Source organism: Aythya marila (assembly GCF_965140915.1).
Source record: "Aythya marila genome assembly, chromosome: 5".
NCBI lineage: Eukaryota > Metazoa > Chordata > Aves > Anseriformes > Anatidae > Aythya > Aythya marila.
Window position 1 is genome coordinate 44204401 of NC_139046.1, and position 18028 is coordinate 44222428.

Sequence of the window (18028 nt, forward strand, 5' to 3'; positions counted from 1 at the left end):
AGCGGGACAACTATGACAAAATAAGTGGGTGGTAAGAGCACTAGTCGGAAGTTGCACAGCTCCATCTGCTGAGGTAGTTCAATGTAACTTTGGACATGCCTAGCAGTAGGTCCAGTAGATGTTGTCTATTTTTATAGACCCTAAGAGCAAATAAGCTGAACACAGGATCTGTGATCTGTTTTGGTACCATATTGCTATGGTTAATTCTGTTGTTACTCTGAAAAATGTAGGAAAGAGACTTGGCAGATGAAGTCATACAATGCACACAGAAGTCCCAAGTATCTCCTCCCTGCTCCCAAACACACACTGTGCGTGTCTGAGTGCAGGCCTGCAAAGGAATGACCCACAGTCAGGTGTGTGAGGATATTCACCGTCTGTGTTGTGAGCTCCTGTGTGATCTTTAACAACAGTCCTATTAGGTAACTGTTCTATCAGTTATTGACAGGTCAGATACTTTATTATTATTACTTTATTTTTTTTTAAATAAGATTGTCTCCAAAAATTTGTTGCAAACATGAATGCCCTGACAGCTAAGGAACTTGTGCTCTTTCAGAGACGCAGGGAATTTCAGCTTTGAGTCCATCTGATTTGTCATGTGTTTCCAATAGTCTGTGAGAAAACTTTTGTGTATATAAAGAAATAAGACCCAAAGGAAAGTGTCACCTTTCCTATGAGTACAGAAGCCAGTTGCTTGAAGAAGGGACTTGTGACATCTTTCCAACTGTGACAGTGGATGGTAGCTTTCAAGTCCCTCTGTTAATGCAGGAGCCACAAATGAAATGTCTCCTCTGACATGAGTTCTTTCCTGGCTCTTCCTTGAAGAGAAGTCTGCTGTGTAATATTGCTTGTTCTAGTGGTTACCGAAAAGATTTCAGTGATTCTTGCTGAACACAGGAGTTGGTGCCTTCTGAGTGCTTGGACAGGCAGGGCAGGGGGCTTGAGGCACACGCTTGACATGATGCAGGGAGGTGGCTGGGGGAAACCCAGCTGGTGATGGTTATAAAGGGAAGGGGGAAGGAATAAAGAGTTTAATAAGAGATAGCTCAATTAAAAGAGAGGGGAATTGGGTTGCTGCTGGCTGAAGGGGCTTACTGTGGGCTGTAAGGGGCTGCCAAGGGAGAGTGAGTTATCAGCTGATACAACCAGGCCACAAGTTAATTGCTGCTCAAAGACTCCACAGGCTCTGACTTCCATTCGGCTCCTGTCAAAATAACATGAACATTGCAAATTCCTCTGTGGCTATCTAATGGGTATGATGCACTATTTCCAGTCGTATTGGGAATAAACCTAAGAAGTTTAAAGTACAATATGCAACAAAATATATCTAATGGCATTATCCAGTATGGTTACAGCATGCAGAAAATGAATCAGCAGCGATTTAAGAACATAATAATAAATTTTACTTTAGCTAAGTAAGCTCATTTTTTAAATCCTTGGAGACTCTGCAGGATGTTTTAATGGGTCTTTTGTGATGTGGATATTTCCTCAGTTTAAAAACTGGACTAAGTAGGTTCATTTTGCATAACTTAGAAAGGAGCCTTCATACGGTAATGATTTTAGGTCACTGCTAAGCTACACCAGATGTGGATGAATGGTTTAAGAGTGAAATGCTGCATATCCTATTACAAAGCTTTTTAGGCCTATATACATAAGCTTGCAATTAATGCTAAGTCTTTAATACATAGCTACATATCAAAAAAACAAAAACAAAAAACAACTGTGCTTCCACCACAGTTTGCATTGATTTGAGGGATCCTTTGAAGCCAATCATTGAGAAAATAAATTGTTGGAGTCATCTGTAATTAGGAGTAAGTTAATCAGCATATCACTGCCACCCAGGAAGATATTGCAATCTCCCTTTGTGCTATACAGATTAACAGAGAACCATACTGAAACCATAAATAGAACCTATTTTCTGGGTGGAAAGAAGGAAATGGTGTGATGTAGAAAGCTGCTAAAATAGGAATGTTCTCTCTGCAATACCCTTGGTAGCCTTTAAGATATGAACGGCTTGTAGCTAAAAGGATGACATTATTAACTTTTTCAGATTTCTGGAAGTCAACTTTCCATTGTCTGAAATAACAAAAAATAAGAAAAGGTAATTTAGCAACATTTCATCTTCTCAATATTTGATAAAATTTAAAGGTAGATGTGACATGTTTAAAATGATTAGGCTCACAAACTCAAGTAATGCTGCAAATTAGGATGCGTTTGGTACCTTGTCTTCTGTTCTTCACTTTTTTTGTTTAGATGTGTTTTGCAGTCAAAAATACTACACAAAGTCTTTGACAGTGATGGATCCTCCACTGAATTTTATGGGGGTGTTCAGTCAATTAACTAATGAATATTTAATGGTAGAGAAAATGCATGCAATAAATTTTGCCTATGTCAGTGCTTTGCTATAGATGAATAAACCAAAATGTAAGTAGATAAATATGGAAACAGATTAACTCCATGTATCTACAGAACCTTTATCTTTCATTAATTGTTATCAGTGATTCTGTACATATCATGAAACAATACATTTGTACTGTATTTATTCTAGCATCAGTCTACAGAGAAAGATCTTTCTTAAAGATCTGTGCTGTGATTTTTAAAATGAACTGAAAATGTTTTTTCTGGCTTTGCAAGAACCAAAATATTAAATGTAAAGAATAGGCTGTTTGGATTTGCAAAACCACAAACTACTAACACAAATTGTTATTTTCTGAAAATAGTAGCAACTTCCTTCTGGCATGGAGCTCAATTTAATCAATGCTGATTTTGCATCCTTTATTAGGAACTTGTTTTCCTGGACTATTAGATCACTGTACTGAGTGATGATCTACTTAATAAACCCAAATATAGTAATATGCCTAATAAACCCAAACATAATAAAAGTAGCTTTTTAAACAGACATTGAAGATAAAAATTAAAATTATGTCATAAAAGACATCTTGTGTGTGTGAAATTGAGATTCAAATTTTTTTTTCTATATCTGGAATGTACAGGTTAGGCATACATCTCTCAGCCAATTTTGTATGAAAATAGGCAAGTGCTTTTCTCTTCTCTGGGGAATAATCCATTTTCTTCAATAGCTTGAAACCTACTTGTCTTTATAAGATATCAGAGAGGACATGTATTTATCTAGTACCGTAAGTCACTAGTAAAACTATCTGAAGACCTATCCATAGTAAGACCTAGGAATTTTTTAATGCATTTTTGTGCCAGAAATTAAGGATCCTTATTTCTTCAGAGGTAAAAAGTAATTGCTTGGAACAAGACTGAAAAAAACTGTTTACCATTAATGAAATTTCCTTATGACAAAGTTTAATGCAACTTGTTCATTAACAGGTATGTACTGCAGCTAAATCATCTCAGTGTGTTTTACATAATTTCATTTTTTTTTTCCTTTCAGAAATATGAGGTGGAAGTGATTCATGGTATTTTCTTTGTTTCTTATGATATCGATGGAAAACTATATTGCCATTGAATTTCCTGTCTTGCATTCTGAAGATTTTTTTTTTTAAACAATATTTACTTTCACATATATGTATAAAATCACTAGGAACGGTTGTGCTATAAAGCATCGTAATAGCTGGTCAAAGTGATAGGAAAATGGGCAAAAAAAGTTGAATATTTTATTTTGCTGTAGAGATTTTCCTTGTTTCAAAACTTCCTCATCTTTCAGAAACAGATTCTGAAAGATATTTTGTAGGACTTACACAAAAACTGTAACTACATTTCTCTGAATAAAGTAGATTCAGAGCTTATACTACATTTTGGCATTTTTGATCAGTCTTGTTCCCTAGTACACTGTTGGCTCTATGAGATTTGCTACCAACATAAATTTAAGTCAATGAAACCCCTTATCTTAGAAAATATTGTGGTGGCTACTGAGCATAAGAAGGATTGTTTCTAATGTTATGCTCTCTTAAGGTTTAGGTGAGACAGTGGCATTCACCAAATTTCAATTCTGCTAAAATATAAATAGCAGGCATGACTTTTGCGTGATTTAATTTAACTTGCAGTTGCCTGCTTTATTTTTTGTTTTCACTGCCATTACCTTTCATTCAGAGTGCCCTTGGTTTAATTCCATCAAGTAAGAAGTAATGGCTGCTCCTCAGTGAATGAGTTGGGACTGGCACAAAATACATTACAGTCTGAAATTAGAACCACTTATAATTGAGCTAGCAATCTAAATCTATACAAGACATTTAGCTCTTGATGACTTCCATTACTGTCAATAGAATTAATGCAGGTTTCAGTGCATTGTTTTTTATGGAGGTCTTAAAGAGTGAATTCCTTTAGGAATCTTGGAGAACTGGATCCGTAGGGAGGGTCCTTTAATAGCTTGCTCCTAAATGGTATGAATCTTCAGCTTCTGGCCAAGCTGATGCTCTGAAAGCAGGGCAGTATTCAGGCTGTGGCTGGTTAGAGCTTGGATAACGTGGCTTGGGCTAAAATATTTGTTGTATGTTTTGGCATATTTTTAAAAGATGCACATCTGTGAGTGTCAGGATGTGAATAAGTAAAGTTAGAATAATGCTCTATGTTTCCTGAAACCTGAAATGCATATTTATAAGAGTACCAGGACAAGTCTGGTATATTTATAATGAAATACAATATAGAAACTCTGAAATAACATTAAATGGACATAATAGGTTTGCACTATATAATGTGGTGAGCTCGGGCTGCTAAAGCAGTAATGCTGCAGTAGTGGAGTACTCTACTTAAGGCAATAAATTTATCAATGGGAATTATTACTAGGAGAATATGGCTACATTTGGAGTAATCAAACTCATGAGCTTGAGGATGTGCAGCATGGGTGATTGGAGTGTCCACCTCATATGTAACCAGATGTGGTGCCTGCAAGAAACAGAAGTAATGACAAAAAAAAAAGAGTCTTGAAAACAGTGGCTAATTGCTTTAAGTGAAAATTCACTATATATGAATTTACACTGTGTTCTATTGGAAAAGAGGAATTTTCAGTTGCAGAGGACAAGGTTATCATAGCACAAGCTGATAGAAAACTTATATGAAACCCCAGTGAATGCACCTATGCATATATATGTATGCACATGTAACATGGAAATTTCTGGTGTACTAAATTTTTTCCTTATTTAAAAATTTTTGCTCGATTAATCAGTTCGTTCTGCTTTGAGAACATCTCTTTGCTTCTTCTCATAGAGGAGTGACAATGCTTCACTTCACCACCTGCAGTTTGGTCACTGGCAGATGGGAAATGGGTCAAACTCTCTCAGAAGCCATATGTTTGTTCCCAGTGGGGAGCTGAAGGAAAAAGGGGTTGATTGTAATCCTTATTACTGCCAGAGCAGCAGTGTGGAAGGCCACGGATTTCTCTTAGGACCTTGAAAATTAATTGTAACTAAGGTGGAAAGTGAATTGGAAGTGTGATACAATAGCATAACCCTGTCCATGCATTTCTATTTCATCATGGTAGGTACTTTTTGCTGCTGCTTGTTTGCTGCCAAGCAGCTGCTTCAGCATTTCCCTGGGTTGCTGTTTCCTCAGCTGTTGTCAGCATTGCCTTCCCTCCTCTCCTTCTCCTTACTGCGATAAAGGGCATGGTGGTTTGCTACATCCTCCTGCAGCACCTGCTCAGCTGCACCCCAGCCCTGGCTGCTGTGCTGCTCCAGGAGCTGGTTTGATTGTTGGCTGTTCTCTTTGTAGCTCCTGCAGCAGCTTGCCTCTAGCCATTTTTCTTTTCTCAAAGTGCTCTTGTTCCTGTTGCCGACACGCTTGGTCCTGTAGGCATGTCTTGTTTGGGCTGGAGCAGGGTTTTGTGAAAAGCAATGTAACAGTACTTTCTGTCTGGAAGCAGAGGAGAAATTCTGCCCTGTGATTTTACTGGGCTCCAGCAAAGAGGAAATGCTGGCTCTTTATTTACCTCAGATGTAGGCTTGGGCTTTTTGCTCAGACACTGCTGGAACCAGTTTGACCACAGAAGAGGATAAGAGATTATAAATGGAAATTAGGAATGGCTATGCTGGCAGCAGGGCAGGGACCCTGCAGTAGCCAGAAACCATCCTGGTGGTAACTGAGGCTGCAATTGCACCACTCTGTTAGCAAAATATCACTTTCTGTAAGTTCCAGACTGGAAAAGGATAGAGGCTTTTCAGGAGTCTCCTTTGAAGTGTTCTGTATTGTCTGATGACTTCTACAGAGATACTTCCATAGGAAGTTTTTTGAGTTTAACAAAAATCACTAAGAACCGGAGATGAATGGTTCTGTCACATCCTTTCAACATGCGATGGTGTTGTAGGCCTGCGGTACTTGAAAAGTTACTGCTTGCATATGATTACTCTGAAAAATTCCTGATTTGGATGGTGGCCTTACTACTTAGGGTCTTTCTGAAAATTCCTCAGTGCTGGTGTTGATTTTAGAAAGCATGTGTGCCAAATGCATGAGCATGTATACCTGTATTTGTACCTTCTGCTTTACCTGCACTAGCGGTTGCATGTGGTTCTGCCTAACAGCAGCAGTTTCTGCACCTAATTTTTTTCCCAGCTTCAATTCTCTGTTGAGGCTCCAGGCTCTAATTTCAACAACAAAATGAGATTATAACAAAGGCACGGTTTTCTTTCCATTATAATTTAACTACTAATGTACCTACCTGTTTCTTAACTTGCTATAGTAATTAATGCCTTCTAATTTTTCTCCCTGTTATTGTAGTTCCTAAATATTCCCAGCCATGGATCTGTCAGCACAGTGGGTATGGGCACCAGATCCAGGTGTTTTTCTTAACTTGTTCTTGAAGTACTGAAGTACTAACTTCAGTAAGAAAGGTTTGTTTTGAACACAAGGTATGTTTGGATAACAGCTATATAAAAGCCAAAACCAACTCTCACTGGAAACTGTTTTTAAGAGGGAATAAGTGTTCTTTATCTCAAGCTTTATTTACTTAATTCTTCTTATTTCCCACTACTGTAGCTGTGTTCATATTAGCATTTAAAGGAACGTTGGTGTAGACCAGCCGCTAGTTTAATCAGTTGTATCTATGTGCTATTTATACTAGTGCAGCTAAAGTGGTGAAAATGCTGACAGCATATGCATATTTCTGGTCATGTTCAATAGCTACATGTGCAATGATGGTGATCCCAGAATGCGTTTTCTATGCTTAAACTATGCTGGAATCCTATTATGTTCAAATTGCAGGCGGGATACCACCTAGAGCAGTGGTCTCTGACTCATCAAAAGAGTCAAGTGCTGAGAAACCGCTGAAGATGGTGGTGTGTGCAGGCTTGGATTTGCAGCTAAAGCTATGATGCAAAACAGAGAACCAGGTATATACAGATATTCTGATGAGATTGGAAGACAAAAAATCACCATCACTAGGACTAGGAAATGAGATCCAGGTAGTTCTCCACTCCACCAGGAGAGGTAGAAGTAGTGTTGTAGTCCCAGGAGCGTGGTGCATGTTTGTCACTGCAATTTTAGCTAGGAATGGGGCATGATTGGGAACAAGGTCCAGGTAGGAACAAAGTTCAATGTGTTTTTCTTGCATCTTTGAAGACAAGCTTGAACCAGTTCTGCAAGTGGAGCAAATCATTGTGCTTCTATTAACCTAATTGTTTGTGAGGATCAACCTCAAAGGGGCTTATGCTTTTTTTTTTTTGAGCTTACTCCTTTTCTTCCACTCTGAAGTCTCTCTCACTCTTTTGTATGTTTAGCTTGTAGTTTTGCAAAAATTTGATAAAAAGCCTAGTCATTTAACTTTTCATCCAGTGGCTATCTGGTGATTGTGCAGAGTAGGAATAGCCAGGTTGCAACAACATACTTAAGATGTTGTGCCCATTCAAGCAAAAATACAATCTATCTATAAGAAAATTTAAGATGTTGACATGTACAAGACCTGTTCACTTGTGCCTGGATCGTCACATGAAGATATAAAAGCATTTATATATATATGCAGGCAGACTTTTCTGGTTATCTGTGTGAAGTGGTGTATAAAACCTTGATGAAAGTTCATCATTTTGACATGAAGTTTTCCAGATGGATGAGGGCCTCAGACTAAACTTACTCTGGATTTTTTTTTTATTTTTTTTTTTTGGGGGGGAAAACATTTCCTATGTTTTGATGATCCCTTTCCAGTTGTGTAAACAACAAAGAGGAAAAAGCAGCTCACAAAAAGCACAAGATTTCTTGTATCACAAAACAGCATTCTAGCCTCAAGCTCTGTGCTTCTTGACAGAATGTCCAGTTCCCTAAGAAATCCTTTTTTATGCAAGTATTTAAGCTCAAAATTATTTGTCTATTTTGTTGAACTAAAAGCCCTCTTAAAATTACAAATAATATAACTTCCCCAAAACCACCATCCATAGGAAATACTACTGAAGTAGCTCCTGTGATTTATTTAATTCTCTACCTCCAAACAACTTCCAAAATTCAGATTGATTAAACATTAGATAAGCGTGATATTTGCAGATATCCTGTAACTCTTCTTTAGACTTAGTACCAATACCAGTGTTCCAAAAAGCTGCTTATATAATGAAATAATCTCCCTCTTCAGAAGTCAGACCTTCCAAAAGTTTTCTTGCTCTCAGAAATAAGTGATTAATTAGAAAACCAATGAGAATAGCAATTGTCATAAATACATGTAGTAGTCAGTGAAATTAAACTAATACTGCTTTTTTTGTCTGTGATTTTAGTTTTGATGAGAAAAGGAAGGAAACTTTATGCTGAAAATTTGATGGAAATACTAGGTGGTTATTCTAATAGCTGAACTTCATGCCCTACTGCCATAAACATTTTGTGCTATTTCCTAAACTTGTTGGTTAGCGTTCTTAAGGAAATACAATCAGGTTAGAGCTGTTTGTCAGGTGGGCTGTTATCCTTTCTGCACGTGCCCCTACAGACTGTTCTATTTGTGGAGCATGCTGAGTTGCTTTAGTTCACAAACAATAGGTGAAGAAAGACCACATGTATGTATGGGCAAGTTTGTGACACATTACCTTCATCTTTTTTGTAAGATTTTTTTTTGTTGTTGTTGGAGTTTTCCTATAAATATGTGAATGCATTTTTCCTTTGCTTGCCTTTTTCTGCCTTTCAACTTCTGTTGAAATGTTAGATATTGAAACAAAGAAACTTGAAATGCTCCAGTGAAATTTGGTTAAACATACTTAGAGAAGTGGTTCCTCTTCTAAGAATTATGCTGTGCCTAAGGGAACCCATGGTGAGGATCTGTTCCCTTTTTTGTAGTAAATAATACTGAAGTTGGCAGAAAATTGCTTTGCCTACCACCTGTTGTTATTTATCTAATTGGCATTACAATGTAGTGTTCTAGATGCTGGTAACTATAAGTTACTTGCATATAAATTATAAAGATAAGGTACAGTTTCATCAGAATGACCTATTCATATGTGAAGCCACATGTTGCCAGTTTGAGGATTTATTTTCTTCTTTGGTGTGCTGCCTATCTGCCATGGTGGCACATTGTTTCTTACTTGATAGAAGTATGTTTCAAAGAAAGCAAGCTAAGGCTTTAAGAGGTTCAGCAAAATTTACCAGCTATGTGAAGTCTGGTATGTTTTCTCCTTATAGCTTTACTGCAAACATTAGACCAGTGTGATGCTGGTTTTGTGTATATTGGAAAGCACTTATGAAGAGTTTTGTCAAAGCTATGTTAGTCAGTTTTCTGTTAATCTAAACAAACATATTTGTCTTTGTATTTGTACTTAGGAAAAAAAAATGGCATCTCTTAACCTGTTTTATATACACAAAGTTTACACTTGCAAACTGCATGTATGATTGTCTTCTTTTCTTCCAATCTTTGTAATATGCCCCATTGCTCCTACCAATTGCATAATATATCTGTTAATCAGAAGCTAGATCCATAGCAGGGTGTGCTCCTTTCTGGTATGGTGTGACCTCATGCTCATCTGCTGTTTCCATTAATTTAGAAAAACAAACCATCCTTATTTCAGAGAGCATTCTGAAACCCAGGAGTAGGAGGAACACAAACTCCTACCTGGCTGCCACAGCTGGCTAACAAGTCTGAGGACTAACACTGTGTTCTTACTTCGGAGACTTGCAAGATTGCTTTTTCCATCCCCATGTCTAGCTGTTTCCTCCCTGCTTGCTGTGGACCTTTGCCTGCAGGCAGCCTGTCCCTGAGGTACAGTGGGGCATGGCAGAGCAGTTAAAGCTGCCCTTCTGTGCAATTGTGGTCTCTTTGCTTCTCCCTCTGAAATTCCATCTCTCCCAAACAGGGACTCCTGTGGTTCTTCGTCTGCAGCTGGAAGCAGCTGACAGCTGGGTTTTTAGTCTTATCAGAAGGAAGCTTTTTGAGCAATGCCTGGCCCTGCTTCCAAGTTGCTTGCTAGCACTATTTCCTGTACAGATTTTTCCCTGACAAATGACTGTCACCTTTGCTTCCACTGTGCTCTGGCCCATGCAGGGTATCTTGCATATACTGTCAAAGGACAGCTGTTTGCTTTGCATCAGGGTTTTCTTACCTGCTTCACTTTATTGAAACTGAAAATGCAGGACAGTCCACAGAAGTAGCGAGCCAGGCAGTTGCAGTTTCTTCTTTTTAGAGTTAAAGGAGCTATGTTATTTTGCCTAGAGCCTCCTAAAAACTTCACTGCCTGAGAAATCAGCCTAAGCTTTTAAAATTACATGTTTTTTCCCTTGTTTGTGATCATTATGATTCTATTCAGAAAGAAAGAATTGTTTCTTCCACTGAAGAGCATCTGCACTGCTACTACTCACTTCTGTTTAGCCTGTCGGCTACTTCATTTTTACTGGTGTTTTTAAAAGGCTAAAAAAAAAAAAAGCATACATCAAAATAATAAACAAAAAATCACAAAAACACACACACACAAATACTAGCAGACTGCCTATACTGGTAGATACTTGTTTTGTGAACAAAAAGCCAGTGATTTTAAAACAAACTAATCCCCACCAGATACGTATAGTTACGATACTTCTAAAGGATAAATGAATTGTTAAGCAAGAAACGCTAATTAAGTGAAAGGAGTGGAGATTACAAAGCAGATGCTTTTTACAGGTGATGAGAACAGACTAAAGAAGGCAGTGCTTCAGTTCAGAGGCATGCTAATGTTTGTGGATAGGCATGCACAGTTCTGGTAGATATGACCATAGTTGAGGGTAGCAGTAGGAGTGTTTTCAGAAGCCAAAATGTACGTACTTTTTGAACAGGGCAGTAGTAAAACATGCAAAATTTTACAGCATTATTTTCTTTGTCATACCGAAGTGTCTTTGCTTATATTTTTTCTTTTCATAATCGTAATGCTGCAGTGTGCTTCTGGGTATGGAAAGAGCTATGGAGACTGATAGAGGAAGGATGATGGGAAATGCTAAGTTGATGGACCACCTGATAATATGCCGGGAGAGAAGTAAATGAGTTTTAAAAACTTTGAATAGCTATTGAATTTCTAATGTTTATCTTGATCTACACTTTCTCTAGAGCAGCAAAGCAGGAGAATGGGAGAGTATAAGAGGACAGGACAGTATTGCTCAAGGTTGCTAAGTAACTTCAAAAGCCTTCCTGCCCTCTAGAATTGATAATCTCAAATTCCAGTGGCACAGAATTTTAAAATATATTTGATGGAGTCCAGCATGTTGAGCAAGGAGCTGCTTAAACAAAACTTCTGAAACAAAAACTGACAAAAATAAAGCTGTAAATTAAACATGACCTCGAAGTCCTTCCTTCAGCTCAGAGGTAAATGTCATTCTCCTCAGAGAGTCATGACTTTATTTTTCCTCATGGAATAAGAGGTGATCACTTCTTCACACCATCTGCAGATAATCACACTGGATGACTGATTGAAAAGAGCTTCCCAGGAAAATGTTCTAAGCATAAAGCTGTAAGAAGTGAGCTAAAAGATTTTATGATGCTGTCTCCGTTGTGTTGTTTTTTTTTTTTCTTTAATATAAATTGAACCTTTGGAATGAAATGTAAGTTGTCAGTCTCCTGTGAGTTGTTTGAACTTCTAGGTTGAAGAGTTGTTCCTGTGCTTCATATAGCTCAGTGTGTATTCAGTTATTACAGCCAGATGAAACAGCTCGAGAAAAGGAGCTCAGGTTGCAAGCCAGTCACCAGAGAATAAGCTATCTAGCGGGAAATCTGCCCTCATGTTCCTTCCCCACTATGGACATTTAAATCTCAGTTCCCGAAGGTGATAGAAGTTGCTTTCTTGGAAGTTCAAGCTTTGATTAAAGTAGTCCTCATTCAGCCTCTGAAATTTTTGACCACATACATCTCCTGGTGCAGGTGCTACATGGAGGACCCTGGAGAATCTCTGCATCCTGTTGGGGTCTGAAACAACTGCTCAGCAGCTGAGCGCTGTACAGAGTTAAGTGGCTGTATATGTGCTGAGGAACTGGAATGTAGCTATCACAGAGACTTTACCAGATGCTAAGGACTTCAGACTCCTCTAGAGCTGGGTTAGTTTGATGATGCAAATTAGCAGCTAGGTGTTGGAATTTGACACCTGAATAAACAGGTATCTCTCGTGAATCTTAGTTAAATGAATGTATGCAGAGTACTCCGCTCTGAGTCTCATGAACTTCTAAGGGAGTTGGAATACTTCTGAATAATGTTAATGGCTGTGTGATTTTTGTATAATTTCATCATCTCAGGTAATCAAAAGCTACTCATCAAAATGCTGTTACAGCCAGAAGCAAGTATGATGATCTCATTTTGTTGGCTTATTGACCAATTTTTTTTTTTTTTTTTTTGTATGGGTAATAACTAACCTCTTCTTATCTCTGACTGAGGGCACAGTCTGATGGCTTGGAATTGACTTATCTAAACTCTGTATTTATTTATTTTTGCTTCTGCATGTGGTATCCAGTTGTGTCCATCATCAACATTAAAGTAGTAGGGCATTGATGAGAAGTGTTTTGTTGTAGAGCACAGGTGGTATGATAATAAACTGAAACTGTTGAAACAACAGTAGATTAAAATACAAAACAGAAAAGAAGTATTATTATATAAACATTTAGATCTGATTTTGCTGCAACAGGAGTTTCTGAAAGAACTACCTAAACAGTGGTTTGCATCTAAGGGCACAAACCTTAGTCTGTTTTTTAAAAACAAAAAACAAAAAAACTACACAAAACAAAACAAAACAAAAAAACCTTGTCTGTTTACTCCCCTTTTTGTAACAAACTTCACCTCTTTGAGCTGATAAGCCACAAGAGCTAGCTGTGATTGATGGAGTTGGTAGTTGACAGAACCCAGCTGTGGATATGAGTTACATTAGAAAAAAAGTTCAGTTAAAACATGTAATAAATAAATATAACTGCTAAAGAAATGTATTTGTTTTCAGCTTTTTTTTTTTTTTTTTGCATGTGCACTGGTAAAATTTTGAATGAAAGCTAAATTCTTTCTTATTACTGCCCTTGCTTGTTTTTACTCAGATTGTAGTATGTAGGCAAACTGAATTCTCCTTTCTCTAGTTTGCTTTATCTTGTGGTATCACATAAAAGCACACTTATTAATTTTCTTCTTAATAGCCAGGAATTATTTGTTTGCAAATGGGATGAAAATTAGAGCTGGGAAGTCTGCTTATGCCTCACATCTGTTGTAGCTAATCATTTAGCTAGTGACACTTGCTCAAAGATTTTAATTTCTGGTTATGGAAAATCTCATTTGATGAACCATAGTCCTGTGTATAAAAATAACAGCACACAAATTTCACCCACACTTTTTTTTTTAATCTAATAAACGTTGCAAATAAACTGAGTGCAGGTCAGCACTCAGGACCAAATGGACTGATTTTGAATGTGATCAAGCTCAGTCTTTGGCTGGTTGTCTCTGGAAGATGGGGAACACGGATATTTTCAAACATACTATTCAAATGACTGTTGTTTCAAATATTCCCTAGTCCTACTTTCCATATGCAGTGTCTTCCTTCCAACCGTAAGTAAGCAAACAAGAATGTGAATTTCAAAATTAGCGTAGCTGTTTGGCCCTTAACAGTATGGTAACTTCATACACACGCATGTTCTTTAGAATGTGAACAAATGGGAATCATTGGTAATACCTTCTGCAAAAGAGGGGGAAAAAGTTAGTGTTAATGTAGGTTTTTAATAAAAAATAATAATAATAAACAAACAAAAAACAACAGAACAAAACAGGACTCTTAAAGTTCTCCAATACTGCATAGTATTGGAACGTTCTTTGGAACAAGTGCACCATAAGGCAAAAAAATGCATTTGAGAAGTGACTTGCCCCAAACTTGTATCTTGGTCTATACACATGAAATGTATCCATAATGTAAACGTAATATGCTTTTTTACAAATTATGTTCTGTAATATATACAGTTACACAGGAAAAGGGAAAAACATAGTTAAATGTTTATAATAAAGAAAATATTAGCTATCTAGAGGAAGGATGAAGGACAAACTTTTGCTGCAGATCAAGATACTGTATTGTGGGAAAAACAGTGTGTTATGTCCAAGGTGTAATGAGTAAGGGATGAAAAAAAAGCAGTAACCTGAACAGAAGAACAAATATGCATTTCTGCAAGTATGCACCTATATATGAATTTTATTCTATTCTAAATACACCATTTTATGAATATAGACATGTACACATAAATCAATTCATGAGAAGGAGACAGTCCAATGCACGTTCTTAGTGTATAATACAAACTAGCTATGATTGCATTACTTTTTTTTTATCAGCTTCATCTTCAGATGCATTTTATGCAGCATTCTGGCTTGCTAGAGTTTACTATAGCAATTACTATTTTGGTTACACATTTTATTTTACACCAATTTTGCAAAATTACGTCAATTTATATATTGCATTATAAATCAAACTATATAAGGAGGATAATGTACATACCATATTATATCATAAATGATCGGGCTTGTTCAGATCAGTACAGAAAAAAGTTTTTCCTTTGTTTTTATATGTGCAATATCAATCCTAATGAGAGGTTTATCATAGATATAGTGACCAAACAGGACTTCCACAATTTCCTTTTCAGACAAACTTTGTAGGAATAACATTCTGGAGGAGTATTCATAGATATGAGACATACACAGATAAGGAGGAATCACCTGTCTAGATTGTAGAGCTTTTCTCTGTGCGTTTTGTTTTTCATGAATAAAAATGCATATTTTCAAGGCTTGTTTGCAACATCTGTTTTGTCAAGGAGATGCATTTTTATTAATGTTTGCTTTACTAACAAGCCACCTAGGCAGACAGGAAGTTTTGTGTAAATTTTTAATGAAGATCTTTTAAGCAAAATGTGTATGGAGGAAACAGTGATTAATAAGTTTACAGTGTTAAGGGCACTTTTTAGCTGAACATAGTAAAAATGGTTGCATTGTGTTAAAGAGTTGTAATACATTGTGAACCTTAAAATGTGCAAATTAACTGATAAGGAAAAGTTGTGCTAACGAGCAAATAACATTCTGAGGTGTTGAAAGTGATAGCTGAACAGCTGGCAAAGGTGGCTATAAAGAACCTTCAGATGAAGATATCCGTATTATAGGAAAATCAGGCAATGGCAGATGTTAGGACTTGGCAAAGCAACGTGGGTTTGTGGTAAGTTTAGGGTTTCTGCTTGCAGCAGGCACATGCCCTCAACTCCTGTGGGGGCTTCCTTGGGGGTCAGCAGCTCTGCTGTGGGCCACGGCCAACAACTTGTGTGCAAAGCTTCTGAGCTTGGGATGCAAAATGCATCAGGGCTGTTTATACCTGCGGTTGTGTAATAAGCAATACGGAACTGTCAAACAAAAGCTGCAGTAACGGCAGCTGATACAAATTCTTACTGTTTAGCCATGCCAGCTTTCCCTTGCTTGGTGTCAGTTCAGATCTTGTGTAGATTGCATGTACTTTTCCCCCAAGACAGGGTCACGTTGTTTTTTGAGGCTATGAGTCATGATTTGCTATTCTTTTCTGTGAAGCTCAGTGGAAGAGATCCAACATACAGTTTGTGCAGCGTAGAAGGGAAGATATAAATTCCTCATTCTGAAATGGATTAAACTGAGCCTATATTATATATGGTGGTTGTGATTTGACAACAATCACATGGTGTGTCATAGCAGCTTTACAAGAACTGCGGGCAGGATTGCTGTTCCTAGAGTCGTATTTATATAAACAAGTCTGCAGCTCTTCAGAGATAGAGCAGTTCTGCGAGACAGTGAATTTCCAAGTGCCTCTATGTCAAATGAAAAAATGTCTAGAAGAACAAAACCTTAGGTAACGTAGAATGCAGCAATACTCAGAAGATTGCTGTAATTATAGAATATATCTAAATGCCTTTGAAATGATAAGTAGAGGATTTTCAGAGTCCATTCAGAAATGTTTTCAACTGAAGAGGAGCATTCCATGCTCATGTCCCATATGGAGGCAAAAAAAAAAAAAAAAAGAAAAAAAGAAAAAAAAGAAACATTAAGTGTAATTGTAGTTTCTTCTTCATGGAAACGTAGAGATTAGGTTCCGTGAAGTTCAATACAAGTTATTTTCTTTCATTTTATGAACTTGTTTCTTCACCCTTAAATAAAGAAGTGAGAAGAAATGAAAGGAGAGGTCTCTACTTTGTCAGTGTTTTCATGGGATATGATATGCAGGCTAGCACTTCCTGTCTTTCTGACTCTGTGCTTCTGGAAGCAGAGCAATAGCTCTGCAGTTATAAACTTTATTACAAATAAACACTTCCTTTTGAAACTTGCTCTCAGTGTCAGGAATTTCATAGTACTAATGGGCTGAATCAAACCAGTGTGATGCACTGAGGGATAGAGTCCAAATGACAACATCTAGAACAGGCTCTTACTGCACTAGTAATTGTGTTGTTTCAGCTGTGTTTCAGCAAAGAGCATTAAAAGGCTGTTCTGAAGATGATACTTTGATTACCTATTTTCTGAAGTTCTGGAAAAGTAGTGCTTGGAAGTTTATTGGACTATTTTCTTCTGCTTTGGTATAGGATAAAGTTTACAATTTTTTTTTCCTAAATTTTTTTCCTTAATTTTTTTGGTTCTGGTAGTGTTAATACATATAGTGTTTGCTTGCTGTATCCAAGGAAAATTCTTAATCCAGGTCATTTTTTTCCCCATATTATATTTGGTCATAGTGAACTTTCCAACTAAGGAAATATAGAAAGATACAGAGGAGAGGCAAATAAACAAACATGAATACTAAAACATAAAATAAAGCAAAAACACAACAACAAAAAAAAAATCCTGCTTTTCATTTTAATCTCTTTTCTTTTCAGAAATGCTTTGAAATGAAATGTTCTCTTTCCAGCAAAAGAAAATATTTCAGCAATGTTACCAGATGGCAAAACCCATTGTTTACAAAGCATCGTGTGTTTACTCATAGATATTTTCACTTGGTGGGGGAGAGGAACAATAGAATGGAGATGGTTTCAGCTGCTCAGCACAGTAACGATTTTAAGACAAGAACTCTATAAAGCGTTATCAGAGGAACTCAGGTGATTATTTTCCTAGTAGTTCAGCATTCTCTGCTGTAGTGTTGTGAAACATGGTATGGCCTAAGGCTTCAGATCTCTGTACTCAATATTCATTCTTGTGATTTAGCAGTTAAAAACAATTTCAGAAGACAGTCTGTGACAGTCTTTATGAAACAAGTGTCAGAATATAGTTCCTAGGTTTTAATGCTATTAGATGTTTGCAGGTCTTTCAACCAGTCAACTCATATTTTCCATTCTTGATCAGCTTCAGGCAGAGAACCCACATTTTTCTCAGCAGTTTGATTATCACAGTAAATCACCAGTACTGGGGGAGATGTCCGTTACAATTTGAACCCACTGTGCCTTCCCGCATCATTTCATTACAGGTCTCACTATTACTGTAATTAGAAGTAGGGCTAGTTTTTTTCTACTGTTCCTTGCACCTGGTTTGTTCCAAAAATCCTATTAACCCAGATTTTCACACCATAACATATAGTACACATTTTGTGTTTGCCCTTAGCACCCCTTCCTTTCATTCTTGAGTCGAGATTCCTCCATATGTTAGTTATTGATTTCATTCCTTGATCTTGGGTGTGAAACCACATTTGCTTGGACTAAAATACATTTTGTT